This window comes from Hemitrygon akajei, chromosome 4, assembly GCF_048418815.1.
Source record: "Hemitrygon akajei chromosome 4, sHemAka1.3, whole genome shotgun sequence".
NCBI lineage: Eukaryota > Metazoa > Chordata > Chondrichthyes > Myliobatiformes > Dasyatidae > Hemitrygon > Hemitrygon akajei.
In genome coordinates, this window is record NC_133127.1 from 165,537,459 (window position 1) to 165,550,075 (window position 12,617).

Below are 12,617 nucleotides of genomic sequence, written 5' to 3' on the forward strand. Positions count from 1 at the left end.
TCCTGGTGTCAGCATCTATCTTGGGCCCAATTTATCAATGCAATTACAAAGACAGTAGCTATATTTCATTAGGAGTTTGAGCTATGTCACCAAAGACTCTCGCAAATTTCTACAGATGTACCATGGAGTGCATTCTAACTGGTTGTATTACTGTCTGGTATGGAGGGGCCTCTGTACAAGATTGGAAAAAAATACATAAAGTTGCAAACTCAGCCAGCTCCATCTTAACCTCTAGCCTCCCTGGCATTGAGGACATCTTCAAAAGGTGATGCCTTTAAAGGGTGGCAACTGTCATTGAAAACCCCCATCATCCAGGATATGCCCTTTTCTCATTGCTACCATTAAGGAGGAGGTACAGGAGCCTAAACACACACTCAACATTTCAGAAACAGCTTCTTCCCTATGCCATCAGATTTCTGAATGGACGATAAACCCACGTATACAACCTCACTATTTTGTTGCACAAATTTAATTTTAAGATATATTTCTTATTGTAATTTATAGTTTATATTATGTATGCAATGTACTGCTGCCACAAACAACATATTTTGTGACATAGCATATGGCAGAGATATTAAACCTGATTTTAATTCTGATTCTGACAGAGACCATCACAGACCTGCATTCATTTAGTTCACGGGCAAAAAAGCAAAGCAAAAAAAAACTTTTACTCTAAAGTTAGAGATCATTCAGCCCAATCAACTTGCACAGTCAACATCCAGCCAGAACCTAATTAGTTTTCCATCTTTTCCTTCCCTCAAGCCGAGACATCTCAATTCTGTGAAAAACAAATCAGATTTATGGAGCTGGAAACAGGTTCAAATTCAGCCTGTTTGTCTTTGTTAGGTCCTGTGTTGTAATAAGTTCCAAGTCATAATGTTATCAAGGCAATGTTTTACTGAGTGGACCATCAAGGACTTCTAATCACATTAAAGTCAATGGGAATCAGCAGGAAGCCCCCACTCACAATTGGCTGGAGGCATAATGGGAGTAAAGGAAGGGAAATATGATTGTTTGAGGACAATCATCTAATTCAAGGACTTCCAAGTCCCAACCACTTTCAGGTGCTTCATCACTGATTTTTCTGCTCTCATGTCAGAATGGGATATTTTTGCTGATGATTGCAATCTCCAGTTTTGGTTGCAGCTCCTTAGATAAAGAATGAGTTTGTGTGTGCACACAGACAATCCTGGACAGTGTTCAATGTTGGACTGATGTAGCAAGTATCATTTATATTACTGAAATGTCAGGGAATGAATATTTCAAAATGAGACTGTTAACCACCTCCCCTTGACAATACTGATATTAGCATTATTAAGTCCACAATCACTGACATCATGGAGGTCACCATTAACCACAAACTTAACTGGACCTGTCACTTAAATATTGAAGGTGCAAGAGCAGGTGTTCTATAAAGGATGGCTGCCTCCTGATTCTCTGAAGTTTTTCTTCCATTCACAATTCAAGATCATGATAAAATATTTGATAGACTGACTGTCCAATTCCAAAAGCATGATGCTATCTATGGCAAAGCAGCCTATTGACTGCCACTCTGTTCAGCACCTCAGACACCAACAGCAGCAATATGTATCATCTACAAAAGTGATATTGCAGTTTACTAAAGTCTCATTAACAGTTCCTCTTAAACACAAAACCTTATAGTCTAAGAAGTCAAAGAAAACCTTTCCTTTCTGCCAGTTCCCCTCCAGGGGATCAAATTGCTGCTGCTCCCTATTTAACAGTTAATAGATGTTAATGTGGTAAACTGGATCAACAAATTTGCAGATGACACCAAGACTGAGGGTGTTGTGTTCAGGAAGACAGGCGATCGAAGTTTGCAGCATGATAGCATGATTTGGACCAGTTCGGAAAATAAGCTGAAAAATGACAGATAGAACTTAATGCAGACAAAATTGAGATGCACTTTGTCAGGACAAATCAGGGTAAGACTAACAGAGTGAATGGTAGGGCACTGAGGCGTGTGGTAGAGCAAAGGGAATACAGATCTATAATTTCTTGAAAGTAATGTCACAGATAGATGGGGTCATAAAGAAAGTTTTTGCCACATTGTCCTGCATATATCAGAGCACTTAATACATAAGTTGACATAATATAAGACACTGATGAGGCTGAATTTAGAGTATTCTATGCAGTTTTGGTCACCTACCTATAGGAAAGATATCAGATATATAAGTTTAAAAGAGAAGAGAAAATCTCCAAGGCTGTTGCTGGGACTTGAAGACAAAGTTATAGGGAAAGGTTGAATTGGGTAAGACTTTATTCCCTCGAGCAGAGATGAATGAGGGGAGATTTTATAGATGTATACAAAATTATGAGGGGTATATTTTGAGTGAATGCTTGCAGGCTTTTTACCCTAAGATTGGGTGAGACTAGAACTAGAGGAGATAGGTTTAAGTTGAAATGTGAAATATTTTAGGGGTTTCAGGGGGAACTTCACTCAGGAGGTGTTGCATTTGTGGAACGAGCTGCCAACGGAAGTGTTTGAAGCGAGTTCAATTGCAACACTTGAGAGAAGTTTGGAATGGTACACGGATGGGAGGGGTATAGAGGACTATGATCTGGATGTGGGTAGACAGGAGTGAGAAAAAATGTCAGCACAGATTAGATGGGCGAGGAGCCTGTTTCTGTGCTGCTGCACTGTATGACTTTCTTAATGGAAAATAGCATTAATTTAGCATTAATCTGAATTGGTATATACTCCAATTATATTATGAAGTTCATTTTAATATAAATATTACAGTTATTCCCAAAATTATGTCACTGTAGTTACCTTTGCCACACCCATTTCTTTCTAGACCTATAAAGAATTTGTTGGAGGAGCCCAGTGGGTCAAGGAAAGGCATTGTTAACTTAATTTAATTGATCAAAAATGTCTTAATCTGCAGATGTTGTATCTATGAACGGAAATCAACCTGCAATTGTGACACACAACTCTTTTATTCATACCAAGAGTTATTTTGGAGGCAAGGCAGACAATCCTTGATGACATTGCGTCAATATTTTCTCCTTCGATGGATTTTATTACTACAAAATTGTTCTCTTAGTGCTTCAAATTCTTAGTTAGTTGATTCATGTAGACAAAAGAAGCAAAGGTAGCAGTTGTTTTAAGCAGTGGTTTGCACTCGGCAAATTCCCAAGGTAAATGACTGCATATTCTTTTAGTTGAATGACGAATGCTGGCCAGGGCAACAAGAAAAAATGCATGAGTAGTTATCATCCCTCTGAACAGAAATAACTAACCCTAATATAATTATTCAAAAGGGTGACACATTTAATAACAATACCTCTCCTAATATTGCCCTAGAATACCAAGCACTGTGATGTGGTGATTCTGATTGAAAGGAATCCCCGTAGAATTATTGTGATAGCTCTGACAATATTTAGATCTTTAACTGTAAAGAACACATGAAGCATACATTTTTAATTATCCTTGCCACACCCATTTCTTTCTAGACCAACAAAGAATCTGCCAGAGAAACCCAGTAGGTCAAAGAAAGGCCTTGCTAACTTTTTGTGTTGAATTTCTGCATTGGGAGAGGGAAAACTGAAAAAAAAACACTGCTCATTGGTGATGTACACATAGAAGGCACAAATATTTTCACATGAATGAAATGCAATGACGACTCTTAACTCAGTCAGCTTGCCTGAACAACTTGCATGAATTCAGATGTGTGGATTGTATTGTGTGATCCATTGTCTGCAATGAAACTAGTGCTGATAGAAGTACTTCTCAGATAAGTAAGACCTGTCTAAATAAAATCTGCCATAAGTTTACAAATATATTAACTGTGGAGCTTGATAGATGCTATTGTAAGAGGGTTCGTATCCTGTTCTTTGAGGGAAATAAAACCAGATTGTTAAGTTACCAACTAAGCTAAACTGCTGGGAAATGAGCCAAACCAAATGAGACTGAGATGGCCCAAACATCTGGGATAAAGATAAATGAGTTCTGGACATGGCGATAGCCAAGTGCAGTTAATGAAATCTTAAAGCATTTGTGTACCATGAGTCTCCTTAAAACTTCCCTTTTCCTTCCTTTGCTAAATGATTGTTTATTACAAGAACACTCAACTTGTTGAAAATTTTGCTTTCCTCTGGCTCTACATTTGTTTATACTTTCAGAATGAAACTCGGAGTCATTCTCAGGAACCTCAACTTGGTCGAGCACGTGGCTGCACCATCACTATGGCAGTCTGTTTATTCTGGCTTCACAATATTTTTTTATATAATCAAAATATACTTTATTCAAAAATAAAATTAGGTACAATAAACCATTCCATAACTCTCAGTCCTTTACAAGTGTTTCCATTACAGACTTTACATTCCCTCACTTTTGCCACCCAGGTGGCACTCTGTTATTCTATATTTACATACAGTGGTTTAGGGGTATACACCCCGCCACCCACCCCTCAACTCCCACGGGAGAAGGACCCTAGACTGTGGTCCTTCCCCACCGGGCCTTTGCGGTGGCTGCACCAAGTTTGAGTGCGTCCCTCAGCACGTACTCCTGCAGGCGAGAATGTGCCAGTCGGCAGCATTCCCCCACGGACATCTCCATGTGCTGGTAGACCATCAAGTTTCGGGCCGACCAAAGAGCGTCTTTCACCGAGTTGATGATCTGCCAGCAGCACCGGATGTTGGTCTCGGTGTGCGTCCCAGGAACAGCCTGTAGATCAGAGAGTCCTCTGTTATGCAGCTGCTGGGGATGAACCTCGACACTGCCCCTTCCATCCTCCTCCACACCTTCTCCGTGAACCCACAGTGTGCAAAGAGGTGGGTCACCGACTCCTCCTCACTGCAGTCCTCCCGTGGGCAGAGGGGTGTGGAGACGACGTTCCGGGCGTACAGGAGGGATCGGACTTGGAGGGCCCCTCTCACCGCCAGCCAGGCGAGGTCTTGGTGCCTGTTGGTGAGGTCTGGCGATGAGGCATTTTGCCAGATGAACTGGACAGTCTGCTCAGGGAACCAACTCACTGTGTCCATCTCGTCCTTCTCCTGCAGTGCCTGCAGGACCTTACGTGCTGACCACTGCCTGATGGCCCTGTGGTCAAAGGTGTTGACCTGAAAGAACTTCTCAATATGAGCCACTGACACCATTGAAGTTCTTTGTCGTGGCAGTTATTGAAGTAACTCTGACAAATTAGTCTTTACATCAAAGTTGTAACCCTTACAGTGATAACAACAGCTTCAAATCTCTAACTAATCACAAAGAAACCACAAGAAATCAACGTAAGAACATGTTCAAATAACAAGGGAGATGGCAGAACAAACAGAAATATTGAAAAAATCCTTTCTTCATTTATTTTTAAGCTACTGTCAGTGGCCTTGTTATTAGCTACATCAGTACACTTGCTCGTTTAGGCAAATATCTAATCAGCCAATTACAGTGCAGCAACTCAATGCATAGAAGTATGCAGACATGGTTAAGAAATTCAGTTGTTGCTCAGACCAAACATCAGAATGGGAAGAAATGTAATCCAGGTGGTTCTGACTGTGGAATGATTGTTGGTGCCAGACAATGTGGTTTGAGTATCTCAGAAACGGCTGATCTCCTGAGATTTTTACACACAACAGTCTCGAGAGTTTATAGAAATTGGTGCGATAAACAAAAAAAAAACACCCAGTGAGTGCCAGTTCTGTGGGCAAAAACACCTTGTTAATGACAGAGGTCAGAGGGGAATGGCCAGACTGGTTCAAGCTCAAAGGAGGGCAACAGTAACTCAAATAACCACATGTTAGCACAGCGGGGTACAGAAGAGCATCTCTTAAATGCACAACACATGGAACATTGGAATGGATGGGCTACAGCAGCAGAAGCCCATACTGAGTTCCAATTAAGTGGCCATTGAATGTATTTAGTTCATATATTTTATTTCAGGTTGTTATAACTAGGTTGAACATATGCTATTTATTAATTAGTATAGTTTACAGTATTTATGCAGTTATTAAAGAAAGCACATTAAGTGGACCAACATAAAATTCTAAGTCTATTCCATGAGTGAGAAAGTTCATGTTCATTGGCTATACCACTTTACAAGTGAACTAATGCACAGCTTCTCATGAATAATTTTTAGACACAAATAAACATTAGAAATAATGGTTTTAAAACAGAATTATAAACAGATGCTTTTGGTTCTGAAGTACTCTCTTGGCAGAAGTTAGTGAGTCCAGAACATAGAGTTATAGAGTAAAACAGCACAAAATAGGCTCCTCAATCCACCACACCTATGCCAACTGTTACACAAATCTATAAAGTATAATATAATTTGTCTACATTAGTAACTCTGTTCCTTGGCTATTCCAAAGGAGATGGAGGATGCCTCTTAAATGCTGTGATTCTCTCTGCCTTCACCATCTCCTCTGGCAGTGCTTTCCAGATATCAATCACTCTCTTTGTGAAAATCATTCCTCTCTTTATACTCTTCTCACGTTAAACCCATACCATCTTGAGTAAGACACACCCGGCATGGGAGAAAGATTTTTACTATTTACCCGATCAATGCCTCTCACGGGTCCTTCAGCTTTCTATGCCCCAGTCTATCCAATCTCTCTTTGTAACCAAAGCCCTCCAATCCAGGCAACATCGTAGTGAATCTCCTCTGCACCCTCTCTAGCACAGTCATATCCTTCTTATAGTGTGGTGATACTGCATATGATAAAGGCAAGCATGCCTAATCCCTTCTTCACCTCTTCATCCACCAGTGCTATCACTTACATAGTACTATGGATAGGTATCCAAGGTCTTTCTGTTCATCAACAGTCCTTAACACTCTACTATTTTCTCTATATGTCCTAGTCTTGGTCAATTTCCCATAATTTGATAGTTTCTATTAGTTCATGTAAATCCAATATCTGGCAAGCTCTCAATGGGGTTGAGAGGGATAATAAACCATCTATGTTGGAATGGTGGAGCAGACTCGATGGAATGAATGGTCTAGTTTTGGCCTTCTGTCTGATGGTCCTATCATTTTTAAAAAATCCTAGTTGATAAATTTAGTAATCCAACGATCAGAGTGGAAATTAAGGGCATAAGAATTGACAACAAGAAGGACTAATACAAAAAAATGAAAAAAGCAATTTGGTGGAAAAGAGGAAAACTTGAATCACATTTTTTTGGAGGGGATTCTGTTGAGCACTTCTGGGACAACAGAATCTGTCTCCCACGCTACTGAGCTTAGAGGCCTTAAAATAGTGATATACCTACTGATATCACTTGAAACCTCTCTTCCATCACCACACTAAAATAATTTTGCTTTCCATGTGGCTTTTGAATCCTCTTTCTATTCTTCCCTATCTAACTACCTCTTTGTAGCAGGTCCTGGTTTATTCCCACAACCTTCAATATCCTGCAACCTTTTTCTTAAGCATTCTTCTGTTCTCAAATTTCCCAGTGATTCATAGCCTCAGTTCCATCTCCATTTCAAACTCCTGGCTTTTCTGCTCAAACACAGATGCATCCCACCCTGCCACAGACCTCTGTTCCAAAAGCTGGTTTTGGGTGTCTCATCCTTGCCACAGGCCCAACCACCTTTGTGGCCAAGATCCTGTGGGCAGCCCCAGGAGAGAAGGATTAAATGGCTCATTTCCTCTGTGAAAATATATACCTCCTGCTCTGCTCTATCCAAGACCCTGAGTTTCAATTACAATTGAGATCTGATGGTGCACACCTTGGAGATACACTAGAATTTCTAAACTGCAGTTTTACATGGCTCACTACTGTGAATCAACGAACTGGGATTATGGTTTTATACACCCCTCTCTGGGATGTACTGTCTAACAAATCACCAACCAAAAACTCAGAAATGTATCCTCTTAATCTTATGATGGAAGTAAAAGTAAAGCATACACATTGATAAATGAGTTCCTGATTTCTGCCTGATTCAAAAATGTAAACAAGCAAAGAGTACAAGATGTCAGTCCCATATAACCATCTGCATTATGCATTGATGACCAAATACAATGTCCTGATGGCATTTCAATTATCTCTGAGACTGAATGGACACTAAGCACAAAGCTTATTGATCACCTATCTATACTTAACTGCACAGATTTCATCATCCTTAATCTTATATACATCCAGATTGTTTTTTTTAAAATTCAAGTTATTTAAGAGAATAGCATGTTTGTTAAAGGGAAGTTTCCAGGATGAATGTCAATGCACTTGGATTTGTATTACTGACCAGTTAATTGTTTTAAAATCATAGAATGGAATACTTACAATCAGCTTTATGGACAATTACAAAGGCAGTTCAGATCTTACTTTTTAAGGGGTTGTCTGCTGGAAAAAAAATGCATCGGGAGTCTGCTTTAGCTGAATACATTTAACATTTTATTCAGGTTTTAAAAATAAGGCCTTGATTGATAATTTTGTTCATATTTAACAATGTGTATTACAATTAAATTTTAAATGAAGTAACATGAATTGTACGTTTTAAGATAAATACTAACTTGTTACTGTAGACAAGTGCTCCTTATGGAGTCTTTGTAAGCTCTAGTAATTGACTGCATTTGGACTCCCAGAATATACTTTATAAAACTAGAACACATCGTCCTGACTTTTCTCAATCAGTGCACATGTGACATGTGCCATTTGGAACACTATTTGCCAAGTATGCATTCAAAACTATTTACCTGCTATTTTAATTTGTGATTGAAGTGAAGATTGAGTCAGTAAAACAATAGAATAAATAAATGATTGAAGGGATTGCATATGGATAGAGCACAGATACATAATGTGAGAAGGGACTATCTTGAGGGGGATAAACACAATTACAAACTCTCTGAACTAAATGGACTGCTTCTGTCATTATACATGTAATTATACATCATCAAGGAATTTAAAATTAGTAACCAATGACAATGATCCTCCTTTGCTCAATATATTTTAGAAAACGAAATGTTGAGTTTTGTATTGCTGCAAAGCATACACATCGCTAACTTGGATTGTGACCAATATGCAAGTTAAAGTGTTAGTATTAAAGTTCTAGGGAACATTCTGAACTGAAACTTTAAGATATGGTACTTTAAAATACAAAGTGCATATTCACCATCTTTCAAAACAGTCATGCTACACAGTACATATACATGGAGCAAATATAAGCATCAGTCATTCTGAATTTGTTTTTGACACATTGGGTTATTTTGTATTCAGTCAACGTTGGTACTCACACTGCCGCTCATAAACCACCTTCAGCACTGCTACCGTTGATAGAAAAAAAATTAAGTTTCCTCAACATTCCATGTTTAAATAATCAAAACAGCTTTATGGAGTCTGCCAAAATTTTACATTGATGGTGCTTTCACATTGACAACAAAAACATGAACTTTTCAAACGCTTCAGATTGTAACAGAAGGAAATATCACAGAAGCCACTCACAGTTAAATGGTCGATAAAAGAGCATGCTTCCCATTACTCCATCCTCTCAGTCAGAGACTAATTGTATCCCATGCTTTTCTATGAACGAACAGTATCTGCTTGTGAGTGCAGTATGCAGCAAGAAGCATGCAGAACAAGTTAAAGCTGCTGACTGTGATTGAACAGGATATTTTGTGTGTATTTGCATAGTTGTGATTAATGATTTCCCGCCCCCTTTTTCATTTCGGAGAAAAATAGCTATTCTCTAAACTTCAGAAGGGTTACAATTAATCCAGACACGATAAATTGCTTTTGGGGAATAAGCCTTAATTGTGTTAAGTACCATATGAAGTTACAATTGTGCTGCTCACCCATGATTTAGTATTTTGTCCATGTTCTTTGAAAAATTCTGTGTACTGAAACCTTTGTTCCAGGAAAGACTATCTTCATCGTTGTGTATTTAATACCCAATCCAAATAGTTAATGCATACAGGACATTAAAAACTTAATTTTAATGGTAGGATATTATAGTACATTTGACAGGTTCATGAAAATTTGATTAATATTATTTTGCATAAGCATTCTGACCATAGAACAGTACAGCACAGGAATAGGATCTTCAGCACAGCAGATCTGTGCTGACCATAAATACAGTGGAATGAACATGAGGAGATAATTGTAAAAAGGAAAATCTTGTTAATAAAGAAGTAGCCTGTGTTTGCATCGTTTAGTGGCATGTTGATATGCAACAGAGTATAAGATACATTAGAGACTTTTAAGACGTGTTTAGATAGGCAAATGAATGTGAGGACATGGAAATATGTAGGCATAAAGGATTAGTTAAGTTGGCCATTTGATTATTAACTTACTTGGTTCAGCCGAAGGGCCTGTACCTGTGCTGTACTGTTCTTTGTTTGTTCATGTGTCGAGTGACCTCCAGCATCAATGTACAGAGGCCACAATAGGAGAAAATAAAAATCTGAGCATACTTAAGTTGTCTCTGAAACTTTTGCTCACTCAGCAACCCTAGGAGAAAAAGGTGAGGCAGTAGGTAATGTACTAATGTTTGATACAACAGTTAGATACCATCCCACTACCCAGGCAGGCACACTGTCTGAACCCTAGGACCTATTGCTGCTCCTGAAACTTCCTTTAAAAAACCTTGTAAAACTTTCCAGCCACCCGTGCAATATCTATGAGCCATATCACCTTGGTGGGCTGTGAGTGGGTGATGGGCCTGTATGGGTTTTAATGACGAATACAGTCTGTGCATGTTGTACTGTGGCTCTGTTAACTCCTCACTGCACCACTGCAATCCAGCACGCTATACACCGCGATCTTTGTGAACTCTGCTGTTACTCCTCTGCCATTAAGACCTCTGTCCCTGTGCTTAGATTCCCCATTTCGGTTTACCGGCTATCAGAAAGTACCTGCTTGCATACAAATTGTTCACGAGGTTGCATACAAGATTTTCAACTTCACAACTCCTGTACTTTGTATATAACGTGTGATGTTGAGGGGAGAAGTCTTTTGGGATCCAGTGACTGAAGTTTTCTCCAAATTCACAAGATTTTCATAAATGACCAGAGATTCTAATCATATTGAGAAAATTCCCATGTATGGATTAATTGATGTTTCTCTTGGCTAAAATATATATATGGTTGTATATTAAGTGACTCACTTCTTCGTCGACTTGCCATCCCCACTTTACACAACTGACCGTTCATTCATACACAGAAACACAACATTACTTTCCTGCATTGGCACACATTCTGTTCACAGACTAAATATTGACAATACTATACTTAAGTTTTGTATTTGATTATTCTACAAGTAGGCTCTCCGTATTTTGTGAAAACTATTTTTGAAATGTCTTGTATCTCCGCACTTACCAATCATTGCTGATATCAACCTTTGCCCTTCAGTAGACTGTCCCAGAGCCACTGATAATAATGGGATATATGCAAAGCTATATGGGACTTGTAGTCACATCAAGTAGACTTCCCCATTTAAGCAAGAACCAGTTAGAAGAAAATCTGCAACATTCCTTCTGTTAAAAAAACAATTACATTACAGTGCTGTTTAGTTCAGACATATACAGTAGGTTTAGGGGAACGAGTTTCAACCCGCAGTGAAATGGAATACATTCCAAGGTCCCTTGAGTCCCGGTATTTTCAGTAAGAAATAAACAAAATTTATGCACAAATCATGTATCGATATTGAGATATGAGTACAACCAACACTGCACCCCGAGGCTTAATTATACAACTTGCAATGAATAATCTTTCTTATCCAACCTACTTCCAAACATTGTTTGCTATCTACATGGTTGTATATTATGTGATACCTTCTCAACTTCCCTGAATTGACATGTATCACTTTACACAATTGACCTTCACTCATTCATATGACTGAAATGCAGCATTGATATCTTCTACTGGCCCACAATCTGTTGACAGGAATACCTAATAAAATACAGACAGTACTACACTTCAACACAAAGACAGTTTGTAAAATCCACTGAATTCACAGCTTGTTTTAACCCTATTTGTTTGTGCCTGAGCAGTTAAAAAACAAAGGCTAGAAACTCACCACCACTGCAATTAGATATTGCTTCTCTCCCATGTTTCATACCTGCTGCTGTGAGTCTCATCTCCCCTACTTTTACCTTGCTGCTCTGTATACTTTTCACCCTCTCCTGTTTCAGCTGCACCCCATCAGCACACAAACATCAGCAGAAGCACTCTTCCAGCTACTGGAAAACATTGATTTCTTGGATAGGTCCAGATTTAGTGGATGATTTAAGTGGTGGATTAAATCACCCAAAGAAGAGATTCATCCTTCCTCTCATCCCCCACTTATTACATCTAAAGAGATATAGTTAAAAAGTCATACAGCACAAAACAGCCCCTTAATCTCCAATATCTATGCCCACTCAGTGTATTTATCTACACTGATCCCATTTATCCACCTTAGGTCTATAGTCTTCCATGCCTTGGCAATTAAAGTACTTGTCTAGATGCCTCCACATCTCTTTAGGCAGCAAACTGCAGGCTCCAACTAACCTCTCTCAGATCCCTCCAAAACCTCCTACCTCTCACTTTAAACCTTGTTTGTTCCGACTCTGTTTTCTGCCAGAAATGAATAGATTAAATAGAGTGGCGAGGAAGGTTTACAGAATGCCTACTTTCACTAGCCAGGGCTAATAGGAGTATAATAAAAGCAGGGAGGTCTTGGTTCC

The 12,617-nt window shown here is 39.0% G+C and overlaps 1 protein-coding gene across 2 annotated transcripts in view; it reads right to left on the reverse strand.

Annotated features, from left to right (window-relative positions):
* The window catches only part of stard13b (StAR related lipid transfer domain containing 13b), a 426,906-nt gene extending 417,403 nt beyond the window's left edge, over window positions 1-9,503 (reverse strand). The window contains exon 1 of one of the 2 annotated variants that reach the window (XM_073043870.1): window positions 9,398-9,503. The gene's annotated coding sequence lies outside the window, so the exon portion shown is untranslated. The remainder of the gene's footprint in view (window positions 1-9,397) is intronic. The other variant, XM_073043873.1, reaches the window with a different exon arrangement.
* Window positions 9,504-12,617: the final 3,114 nt, after the last annotated feature.